The sequence below is a fragment of the Thalia democratica genome, chromosome 2 (genome assembly GCF_965202585.1).
Source record: "Thalia democratica chromosome 2, ktThaDemo2.hap1.1, whole genome shotgun sequence".
NCBI classification, from domain to species: domain Eukaryota; kingdom Metazoa; phylum Chordata; class Thaliacea; order Salpida; family Salpidae; genus Thalia; species Thalia democratica.
This window is the reverse complement of record NC_139166.1, coordinates 18478379-18490042: the sequence shown is the minus strand read 5'-3', so window position 1 is coordinate 18490042 and position 11664 is coordinate 18478379. Positions and strand designations below refer to the sequence as shown.

The 11664-nt window shown below is 26.0% G+C and overlaps 4 non-coding genes across 4 annotated transcripts; 2 read left to right on the top strand and 2 right to left on the bottom strand.

The window, feature by feature from the left end:
- The first annotated feature begins 1111 nt into the window (after positions 1-1111).
- Trnap-agg (transfer RNA proline (anticodon AGG)) lies at positions 1112-1183 on the top strand. The gene has a single exon. It is a non-coding gene; the product is annotated as a tRNA-Pro (tRNA).
- A 3624-nt stretch (positions 1184-4807) lies between these two features.
- Positions 4808-4880, bottom strand: Trnaa-agc (transfer RNA alanine (anticodon AGC)). Its single transcript has one exon. It is a non-coding gene; the product is annotated as a tRNA-Ala (tRNA).
- Positions 4881-6528: 1648 nt separating this feature from the next.
- Trnaa-agc (transfer RNA alanine (anticodon AGC)) lies at positions 6529-6601 on the top strand. The gene has a single exon. It is a non-coding gene; the product is annotated as a tRNA-Ala (tRNA).
- Positions 6602-10225: 3624 nt separating this feature from the next.
- Positions 10226-10297, bottom strand: Trnap-agg (transfer RNA proline (anticodon AGG)). Its single transcript has one exon. It is a non-coding gene; the product is annotated as a tRNA-Pro (tRNA).
- Between the last annotated feature and the right edge of the window lie 1367 nt (positions 10298-11664).

The following is an 11664-nucleotide window of genomic DNA, read 5'->3' as shown; positions in this document are numbered from 1 at the left end:
AAGTAAAAGCAAAACAAACTTTAAAAATAGTACATTCAAATAAATGTTTGACGGATTATTTAAATTTATAACATTAATATGTTTAAAAAATATATGTTGGTCTTAATAACATATATCAATATATTTTGGGATATTTTCGATTTTAAATTTTTTTGACTACTTTTAAGTATTAAAAAACTTGAATAATTATTAAATAGCATTCAGACAAAAATAAATTGTATAATTGAACTAACCGTTTGTTACACCCATTCAATTCATTTTAAATACAAATTGAATATATTTTTTAGTATTCACTAAATATTTTGATTCAATTTTGAGAATAATTTCCAAACTAAAACTTGTAAAAGAGTGTATATGATTAGTAAATCAAAATAAAAAGTATAAAAATATAATCAAATTGAACAAAAGAAAGCTAAAAAAAATTGTTAGTTTTTTAAACTGAAAACACATAGATAATATTAGTAAATATTAAAAGCGTAATTTTAAACTTATTTACATACTATTTTTCATATTTACAAAAACTTTTTACTTAAATTAGTCATTAACTCTTTTACTAGCTCTAAGCTCTAAATGCTATCAAGTTAGAAACATATATACTTAAATAGAATTAGTTTTTAATTTGTAAAAAGGGTTAAAAACCAATTAGTGTTTAATAAACAAGTTTCAGTGTTTGTCTAATTTAGACTAAAATTATCATCTAAAACTTCAATTAGTTCTTTATAATCATGAAAAATCTTGTACCATACATAGCTACAAAGTTTTATTTTAATTAATGAAAAAGAATCATCAAAAGTAAAACAATTTTCTATGATAAGAGTTTTATAAAAATCTAAATTTATTTGACTGTAATTAATAAATACTTAACAAAAAACTACATATTATCAAACATACTTAAACATAATACTACTACTCTAGCTAGTTTAGTCTACAAAAGAGTATGCAATATTTCATAATAAATTCGTAAAGCTTATAAAACTTTTAAGCTTGTATTATCATTTGTTATAACGCTATTTATAAGCTAAGGCTTTGCTACTAAGAAATAAGAACAACGTATGCATCAGATACAATGTTGTTAAAATATATAATCAGCATTTGTTGTTGATCAGCACGTGGCCCGTTGGTCTAGGGGTATGATTTCCGCTTAGGGTGCGGGAGGTCCCGGGTTCAAATCCCGGACGGGCCCTTGTTTTTATTTGTTTAATTATTTTCTGATATTTTATTATGCAACATTAATCATTCTTAAAAACTATTACACAAAATTAGAATTGGAAATACAAAACTATACAACAATTTTATTGATTTAACATTATCTATTAAAACTAAAACTCAAAGTTTTTGTAATGGTTAAAATTGCTGGGCTATTAATAATAGTTTAAAAATGATTAATATTCTTTAATTAATGGTAAGCTTACTTTACTATAACCTAGTTTTTAAACAACTATAAAGTAGTGCTGTTACTAACTTCTAAAATAAAACTATAAACTAACATAGAAACTTTATTTAACCTTTGTTTTAATTGCTTCTCTATTTATCATTATTTTAGAGATAAATTATAGCATTTTACATGGCATTTAGCTGTTATAATCACCTAAATTAAGAAAATAAATAGTATTACATTTTTTACAAAAAAACACCAAGTCATAACACTATTTTTGGAATTGTCTTATTATAACTTTTACCAAATTTAATATATCAAATTAGTACTACACTGTCACCTTACACTAGTTTGTTTTTAAATTAATACAAATGACTTTAGTTTTTTAATTGCATTGTTATACAAAAACCTTATTTCGCTTGCTTAAACCATAAATCATTGTCTTTTGTTTACTTTTAGTTTAAAGTGTTAATTTAGTAGCGTATTTAAGTTACCTGTTATGCGCTCTTGAAAACAAAATTAAAATATTACTAAAATAAAAATCTTTTATTGCATAACTTTCAAAGCAACTACAAGTTTTAGTTTTAAATACTACTACATGAGCTTGTTATATGATTATAACTATTGCTAAATATATAAAACATAAACTTAACTAATCAAAACGTTCATGTTTTTTGCTTAACAACTTTTATTTTTGTATGTTATTAAACGTAGTAATCACTTCCAAATTTCAAATTTCTTAATAACTTTTACTTTATTTTTACTAACGTATAGGTGTAATGAAGTTTAAATTTAACATGATATTAGATTTGTTTATATGTATAAAACGGGTAGCTGTCTAAATTTCACGAGCGTACAAAATTGCACGAGGGGACAAAATTGCACGAGTGCACACAATTGCACGAAGATACTTTTGCATGAAGATACTTTTGCACGAGGGGATAAAATTCCACGAAGATAAAATTGCACGAAGATACTTTTGCACGAAGACACTTTAGCACGAGCAGACAATTTTGCACGGGTTAATCTTTTTTTTTTGTAATTTATTTATTAATTTTATTTTTCTTATTTATTAACATTTTACTATTACTGTTACCCCTAACCCTTACCCTTACCCTTGGTCGATAGCTTTCATTTTTATTTTTTCTGTATTTTTTTATCTTTCGTGCAAAAATTTAACTCATGAAAAATTAACCCTTGGTGCAAAATCGTCTTCGTGCAATTTTGTTCTCTCGTGCAATTTTTCCCCTCGTGCAAATTTGTCTTCGTGCAGTTTAGTAATCTCGTGCAATTTTATCTTTGTGCAATTTAGATCCGTTCCCGTATAGAACAGTATACAATCAACTTCAAATTCCCAATTTCTTTACTTTTAGCTACTAGTTGTGTAAGTTTTTAATTAAACTTAAAAATCTATTGTTTTTTTTGTTTCTACATTCATAAATTTCGTAATTTGTTTAAATCTTAAAAATAAATTAGTTCAAGTTGTTATGTTTTTACAATAGTGTTTTACTCTATCCAAGTCATGCTGTAAACATATATTGCTAAAAGCTTATCGAAAGTGTTTAAATTTTATTAAAACTTGTAACCTCCAGATGTAGGTACCTTTAATATTAAACTTAACTTATACTAAATAATGATACCAATAATACTTAGGCTACTCTATACAAAACTAGGCATGACATGAGTTAACATATTTTATATAAAGAACAATTGCAAACACTAACAAATATATAAAGAACATCAAATTTAGAAAACACTTTAAATGTGGTCAAAACCTTTACACAAGATTTAATCTAGCAAGAATATACTTTAAGAATGTATGAAACAAAATACGATTTAACTACTTAGAATGTAAATAAGAAATACTTATAAAAATAATACTAATCAAAAAACACTTTATATAAGACAAGAAAACAATATAAATGTCTATTCTTCATTATCACGTTTACTGCAGCAGGCTGTGGCTAGAATCTCCCCGTCTATCTGTTGTATCAGCTTATATAAAACATTCCATAACTCAATGTTGCTTCAGGGTTTCTGTTATGCACTTTATTTTCTCCCTTTGTCAAGTGTATTAAACTTGCATCAGTATAAAACTTGACCTTGCGAGCTTTCTCTTAACGCTTGAATGATTTTTTAGCTCAAAACTTCCAACCAAATCTAAACAGTAATCAAGTGCAACTTAATATCCTGCTACTAACTTCGAAAACTATTTTAAGAAATAATATTAGAAAATTAAACCGATTCATAATATTTACAGAAAATAATAGAATTTAGGTGCACTGTTGTTTAGAATTATTTGAAAACCATGTCATTTAAAAAGTATATTGTTATATGTTTTTAGTTATAAAAATTTATTAAAGATAGTTCTTAAAAGTATGATAAGTAAAAAAAAGAAAGACTTAAGTTTAAAAATACAAATCGTTGTCTCTAAAGTAAGTAGATAATATTCAGTAGTAAAAATATGTAGTAGATTGGCTTACTAACCAATATAACTAGCATTAACAAAATTGTGTTTCTGTCCGGGATTTGAAATCGGGACCTCACCCAGCCTAAACGGAAACCATACCTCTAGACCACTTGATCCTCCGACTGTATTGCATAATAAACTTACCACCTACAAGTCAGAACACTTTAAGAAAGCTTGCTTTATTCTACTTTAATTTATATGAAGTAAAAGTATCGCTTCACAGCGTTACAAACACTTAAGATATGTGAAAACTAAATTTTTGAGTTTGTTTGTGAAATCTTTATTTAATGATAGTTTAAAAACTTGCTACAAAAATCTTAAAAAACAAAGTCAATAACTGTAAAAACTGTGTTGTTATACATCACCTTAGATAAAACTAGTTTTTGTAACTAAAGTAATACATAACAACATTACAGTCTTCAAATTTGAGCAAAATCTAAAGAAAATTTTTCTATATGTATTAACATTTAAATAATTTAAATTAATAAAAACAAAACTTTAAAAAATACTCCATTAACTTCTTTTAGCTACAGGTGATTTTAGCAAACAAGCTTAAATATTTGTGTTATAACTTTAACTATTAGTTTTAGCAACATACATAATTAAATATAATTTCACGTGTTTAAAGTATTTCACTTCTTGAAAGCTTTACTTGAAGTCTGAAAAAAAATATTTTGCTTTTAAAGAACTTGCTTTATTGTTATGTATATAATATTAAATTCTATGTATTATTATATTTTATATAGAAATTGTTATACAGTTGAAATAAAATTTATTTATCTGTTTAGAGCATGCATTTAAAATATATACCACTTTCTGAAATACAGATTGTTTTAGTACTAGTTACTCTTATATATTAGTAGGAAATCATTAAACGTTTGTGCTAATAATTATTTAAAACTAGTTTGTAAACGTAAATAAATTTTTCATTGAATATTCTGTAACAGAACAGCAAAAATATGTGGAGGTGCCGGGCATCGATCCCGGTACCTCTCGCATGCTAAGCGAGCGCTCTACCATCTGAGCTACACCCCCACCTGGAAGTGATCATCCCGTGGCGTTTTTAAATAATCATATTTTTCGTCAAGTTCTTTTATCTTATCTGCTCGTTGCCTGGTAAGTGCGTTTATTTTGCACTAAGCTATCAATGATAATTAACTTCATCGATTTGACACTTGCTTATCATAGTAATGTGTATGTAGCAGGGGCGTAGCGTGGGGAGGGACACTGGCGCATGCGTGCCACCCAAAAAAAGGAAAATGTAAAAAAAAGAATGTAATATCTTTATCCTTTATAGTTTATTTTTTCTGCTTAGTTTGCCTTTTTTCAACTATGTTTATCTAGTATTCAAAAAGTTAAACGAAATTTTGAATACCAATTAGTGACAAGTTAGAAAAGTACATGTTATTACTCAATATACTGATTCGGTGCGTAATTGCAAATGCGCACCGATGTTGATGAAAAACTCCATAAGGAAAAATTTTATAAGTTCATTAACTTCATAAGAATTTAGACTCAAACAGTACGCAGTTAATATAGCGCACCGCTGAAGTATAAGCTTATGGCAGATTATTTTTCTACAAAAAGTTTACAAAAATACGTCACGCTTAAAGAAAAATTAAACAATTTTACAAATATTTTTTATGCTACATTGTTAAGACTACTGCTAGTTTTCTGAACTTTATTTTTGTAAACATACAAGATAAGCGTGTCGGCCTATGAGAAATAAACTTTGTTTGTGATTTTTATTTAAAACAAATACAATCAAATGAATTAAATTTAAAAAGTATACTTTTAACTATTTTACAAAGTTGTAATAAACTGTAATACCAGTTATGAATTAAATTTAAAAAGTATACTTTTAACTATTTTACAAAGTTGTAATAAACTGTAATACCAGTTATAAACTTTATAAAATAGTTAAAAGTATACTTTTTAAATTTAATTCATTTGATTGTATTTGTTTTAAATAAAAATCACAAACAAAGTTTATTTCTCATAGGCCGACACGCTTATCTTGTATGTTTACAAAAATAAAGTTCAGAAAACTAGCAGTAGTCTTAACAATGTAGCATAAAAAATATTTGTAAAATTGTTTAATTTTTCTTTAAGCGTGACGTATTTTTGTAAACTTTTTGTAGAAAAATAATCTGCCATAAGCTTATACTTCAGCGGTGCGCTATATTAACTGCGTACTGTTTGAGTCTAAATTCTTATGAAGTTAATGAACTTATAAAATTTTTCCTTATGGAGTTTTTCATCAACATCGGTGCGCATTTGCAATTACGCACCGAATCAGTATATTGAGTAATAACATGTACTTTTCTAACTTGTCATTAATTGGTATTCAAAATTTCGTTTAACTTTTTGAATACTAGATAAACATAGTTGAAAAAAGGCAAACTAAGCAGAAAAAATAAACTATAAAGGATAAAGATATTACATTCTTTTTTTTACATTTTCCTTTTTTTGGGTGGCACGCATGCGCCAGTGTCCCTCCCCACGCTACGCCCCTGCTACATACACATTACTATGATAAGCAAGTGTCAAATCGATGAAGTTAATTATCATTGATAGCTTAGTGCAAAATAAACGCACTTACCAGGCAACGAGCAGATAAGATAAAAGAACTTGACGAAAAATATGATTATTTAAAAACGCCACGGGATGATCACTTCCAGGTGGGGGTGTAGCTCAGATGGTAGAGCGCTCGCTTAGCATGCGAGAGGTACCGGGATCGATGCCCGGCACCTCCACATATTTTTGCTGTTCTGTTACAGAATATTCAATGAAAAATTTATTTACGTTTACAAACTAGTTTTAAATAATTATTAGCACAAACGTTTAATGATTTCCTACTAATATATAAGAGTAACTAGTACTAAAACAATCTGTATTTCAGAAAGTGGTATATATTTTAAATGCATGCTCTAAACAGATAAATAAATTTTATTTCAACTGTATAACAATTTCTATATAAAATATAATAATACATAGAATTTAATATTATATACATAACAATAAAGCAAGTTCTTTAAAAGCAAAATATTTTTTTTCAGACTTCAAGTAAAGCTTTCAAGAAGTGAAATACTTTAAACACGTGAAATTATATTTAATTATGTATGTTGCTAAAACTAATAGTTAAAGTTATAACACAAATATTTAAGCTTGTTTGCTAAAATCACCTGTAGCTAAAAGAAGTTAATGGAGTATTTTTTAAAGTTTTGTTTTTATTAATTTAAATTATTTAAATGTTAATACATATAGAAAAATTTTCTTTAGATTTTGCTCAAATTTGAAGACTGTAATGTTGTTATGTATTACTTTAGTTACAAAAACTAGTTTTATCTAAGGTGATGTATAACAACACAGTTTTTACAGTTATTGACTTTGTTTTTTAAGATTTTTGTAGCAAGTTTTTAAACTATCATTAAATAAAGATTTCACAAACAAACTCAAAAATTTAGTTTTCACATATCTTAAGTGTTTGTAACGCTGTGAAGCGATACTTTTACTTCATATAAATTAAAGTAGAATAAAGCAAGCTTTCTTAAAGTGTTCTGACTTGTAGGTGGTAAGTTTATTATGCAATACAGTCGGAGGATCAAGTGGTCTAGAGGTATGGTTTCCGTTTAGGCTGGGTGAGGTCCCGATTTCAAATCCCGGACAGAAACACAATTTTGTTAATGCTAGTTATATTGGTTAGTAAGCCAATCTACTACATATTTTTACTACTGAATATTATCTACTTACTTTAGAGACAACGATTTGTATTTTTAAACTTAAGTCTTTCTTTTTTTTACTTATCATACTTTTAAGAACTATCTTTAATAAATTTTTATAACTAAAAACATATAACAATATACTTTTTAAATGACATGGTTTTCAAATAATTCTAAACAACAGTGCACCTAAATTCTATTATTTTCTGTAAATATTATGAATCGGTTTAATTTTCTAATATTATTTCTTAAAATAGTTTTCGAAGTTAGTAGCAGGATATTAAGTTGCACTTGATTACTGTTTAGATTTGGTTGGAAGTTTTGAGCTAAAAAATCATTCAAGCGTTAAGAGAAAGCTCGCAAGGTCAAGTTTTATACTGATGCAAGTTTAATACACTTGACAAAGGGAGAAAATAAAGTGCATAACAGAAACCCTGAAGCAACATTGAGTTATGGAATGTTTTATATAAGCTGATACAACAGATAGACGGGGAGATTCTAGCCACAGCCTGCTGCAGTAAACGTGATAATGAAGAATAGACATTTATATTGTTTTCTTGTCTTATATAAAGTGTTTTTTGATTAGTATTATTTTTATAAGTATTTCTTATTTACATTCTAAGTAGTTAAATCGTATTTTGTTTCATACATTCTTAAAGTATATTCTTGCTAGATTAAATCTTGTGTAAAGGTTTTGACCACATTTAAAGTGTTTTCTAAATTTGATGTTCTTTATATATTTGTTAGTGTTTGCAATTGTTCTTTATATAAAATATGTTAACTCATGTCATGCCTAGTTTTGTATAGAGTAGCCTAAGTATTATTGGTATCATTATTTAGTATAAGTTAAGTTTAATATTAAAGGTACCTACATCTGGAGGTTACAAGTTTTAATAAAATTTAAACACTTTCGATAAGCTTTTAGCAATATATGTTTACAGCATGACTTGGATAGAGTAAAACACTATTGTAAAAACATAACAACTTGAACTAATTTATTTTTAAGATTTAAACAAATTACGAAATTTATGAATGTAGAAACAAAAAAAACAATAGATTTTTAAGTTTAATTAAAAACTTACACAACTAGTAGCTAAAAGTAAAGAAATTGGGAATTTGAAGTTGATTGTATACTGTTCTATACGGGAACGGATCTAAATTGCACAAAGATAAAATTGCACGAGATTACTAAACTGCACGAAGACAAATTTGCACGAGGGGAAAAATTGCACGAGAGAACAAAATTGCACGAAGACGATTTTGCACCAAGGGTTAATTTTTCATGAGTTAAATTTTTGCACGAAAGATAAAAAAATACAGAAAAAATAAAAATGAAAGCTATCGACCAAGGGTAAGGGTAAGGGTTAGGGGTAACAGTAATAGTAAAATGTTAATAAATAAGAAAAATAAAATTAATAAATAAATTACAAAAAAAAAAGATTAACCCGTGCAAAATTGTCTGCTCGTGCTAAAGTGTCTTCGTGCAAAAGTATCTTCGTGCAATTTTATCTTCGTGGAATTTTATCCCCTCGTGCAAAAGTATCTTCATGCAAAAGTATCTTCGTGCAATTGTGTGCACTCGTGCAATTTTGTCCCCTCGTGCAATTTTGTACGCTCGTGAAATTTAGACAGCTACCCGTTTTATACATATAAACAAATCTAATATCATGTTAAATTTAAACTTCATTACACCTATACGTTAGTAAAAATAAAGTAAAAGTTATTAAGAAATTTGAAATTTGGAAGTGATTACTACGTTTAATAACATACAAAAATAAAAGTTGTTAAGCAAAAAACATGAACGTTTTGATTAGTTAAGTTTATGTTTTATATATTTAGCAATAGTTATAATCATATAACAAGCTCATGTAGTAGTATTTAAAACTAAAACTTGTAGTTGCTTTGAAAGTTATGCAATAAAAGATTTTTATTTTAGTAATATTTTAATTTTGTTTTCAAGAGCGCATAACAGGTAACTTAAATACGCTACTAAATTAACACTTTAAACTAAAAGTAAACAAAAGACAATGATTTATGGTTTAAGCAAGCGAAATAAGGTTTTTGTATAACAATGCAATTAAAAAACTAAAGTCATTTGTATTAATTTAAAAACAAACTAGTGTAAGGTGACAGTGTAGTACTAATTTGATATATTAAATTTGGTAAAAGTTATAATAAGACAATTCCAAAAATAGTGTTATGACTTGGTGTTTTTTTGTAAAAAATGTAATACTATTTATTTTCTTAATTTAGGTGATTATAACAGCTAAATGCCATGTAAAATGCTATAATTTATCTCTAAAATAATGATAAATAGAGAAGCAATTAAAACAAAGGTTAAATAAAGTTTCTATGTTAGTTTATAGTTTTATTTTAGAAGTTAGTAACAGCACTACTTTATAGTTGTTTAAAAACTAGGTTATAGTAAAGTAAGCTTACCATTAATTAAAGAATATTAATCATTTTTAAACTATTATTAATAGCCCAGCAATTTTAACCATTACAAAAACTTTGAGTTTTAGTTTTAATAGATAATGTTAAATCAATAAAATTGTTGTATAGTTTTGTATTTCCAATTCTAATTTTGTGTAATAGTTTTTAAGAATGATTAATGTTGCATAATAAAATATCAGAAAATAATTAAACAAATAAAAACAAGGGCCCGTCCGGGATTTGAACCCGGGACCTCCCGCACCCTAAGCGGAAATCATACCCCTAGACCAACGGGCCACGTGCTGATCAACAACAAATGCTGATTATATATTTTAACAACATTGTATCTGATGCATACGTTGTTCTTATTTCTTAGTAGCAAAGCCTTAGCTTATAAATAGCGTTATAACAAATGATAATACAAGCTTAAAAGTTTTATAAGCTTTACGAATTTATTATGAAATATTGCATACTCTTTTGTAGACTAAACTAGCTAGAGTAGTAGTATTATGTTTAAGTATGTTTGATAATATGTAGTTTTTTGTTAAGTATTTATTAATTACAGTCAAATAAATTTAGATTTTTATAAAACTCTTATCATAGAAAATTGTTTTACTTTTGATGATTCTTTTTCATTAATTAAAATAAAACTTTGTAGCTATGTATGGTACAAGATTTTTCATGATTATAAAGAACTAATTGAAGTTTTAGATGATAATTTTAGTCTAAATTAGACAAACACTGAAACTTGTTTATTAAACACTAATTGGTTTTTAACCCTTTTTACAAATTAAAAACTAATTCTATTTAAGTATATATGTTTCTAACTTGATAGCATTTAGAGCTTAGAGCTAGTAAAAGAGTTAATGACTAATTTAAGTAAAAAGTTTTTGTAAATATGAAAAATAGTATGTAAATAAGTTTAAAATTACGCTTTTAATATTTACTAATATTATCTATGTGTTTTCAGTTTAAAAAACTAACAATTTTTTTTAGCTTTCTTTTGTTCAATTTGATTATATTTTTATACTTTTTATTTTGATTTACTAATCATATACACTCTTTTACAAGTTTTAGTTTGGAAATTATTCTCAAAATTGAATCAAAATATTTAGTGAATACTAAAAAATATATTCAATTTGTATTTAAAATGAATTGAATGGGTGTAACAAACGGTTAGTTCAATTATACAATTTATTTTTGTCTGAATGCTATTTAATAATTATTCAAGTTTTTTAATACTTAAAAGTAGTCAAAAAAATTTAAAATCGAAAATATCCCAAAATATATTGATATATGTTATTAAGACCAACATATATTTTTTAAACATATTAATGTTATAAATTTAAATAATCCGTCAAACATTTATTTGAATGTACTATTTTTAAAGTTTGTTTTGCTTTTACTTGTATGCATCGAAAATAAATTAGTAAATGTTAATTATATTTTAACGAAAGACAATTTATTTGACAATTTTATATGCATATCTATTTTATAAATTAAATATAATACTCGTCTTTATCTAGAAAAAAACATTAAGCTTCTATAACTACAGTTTTTAAAATAAGTATAAAGTTTAAACGATATTTTAAAAATTGTGCTCATTGTGCACAAAATAGTATAATATAAGTAATCAAATCATATTGCTTAGAAAACTAGTTAAA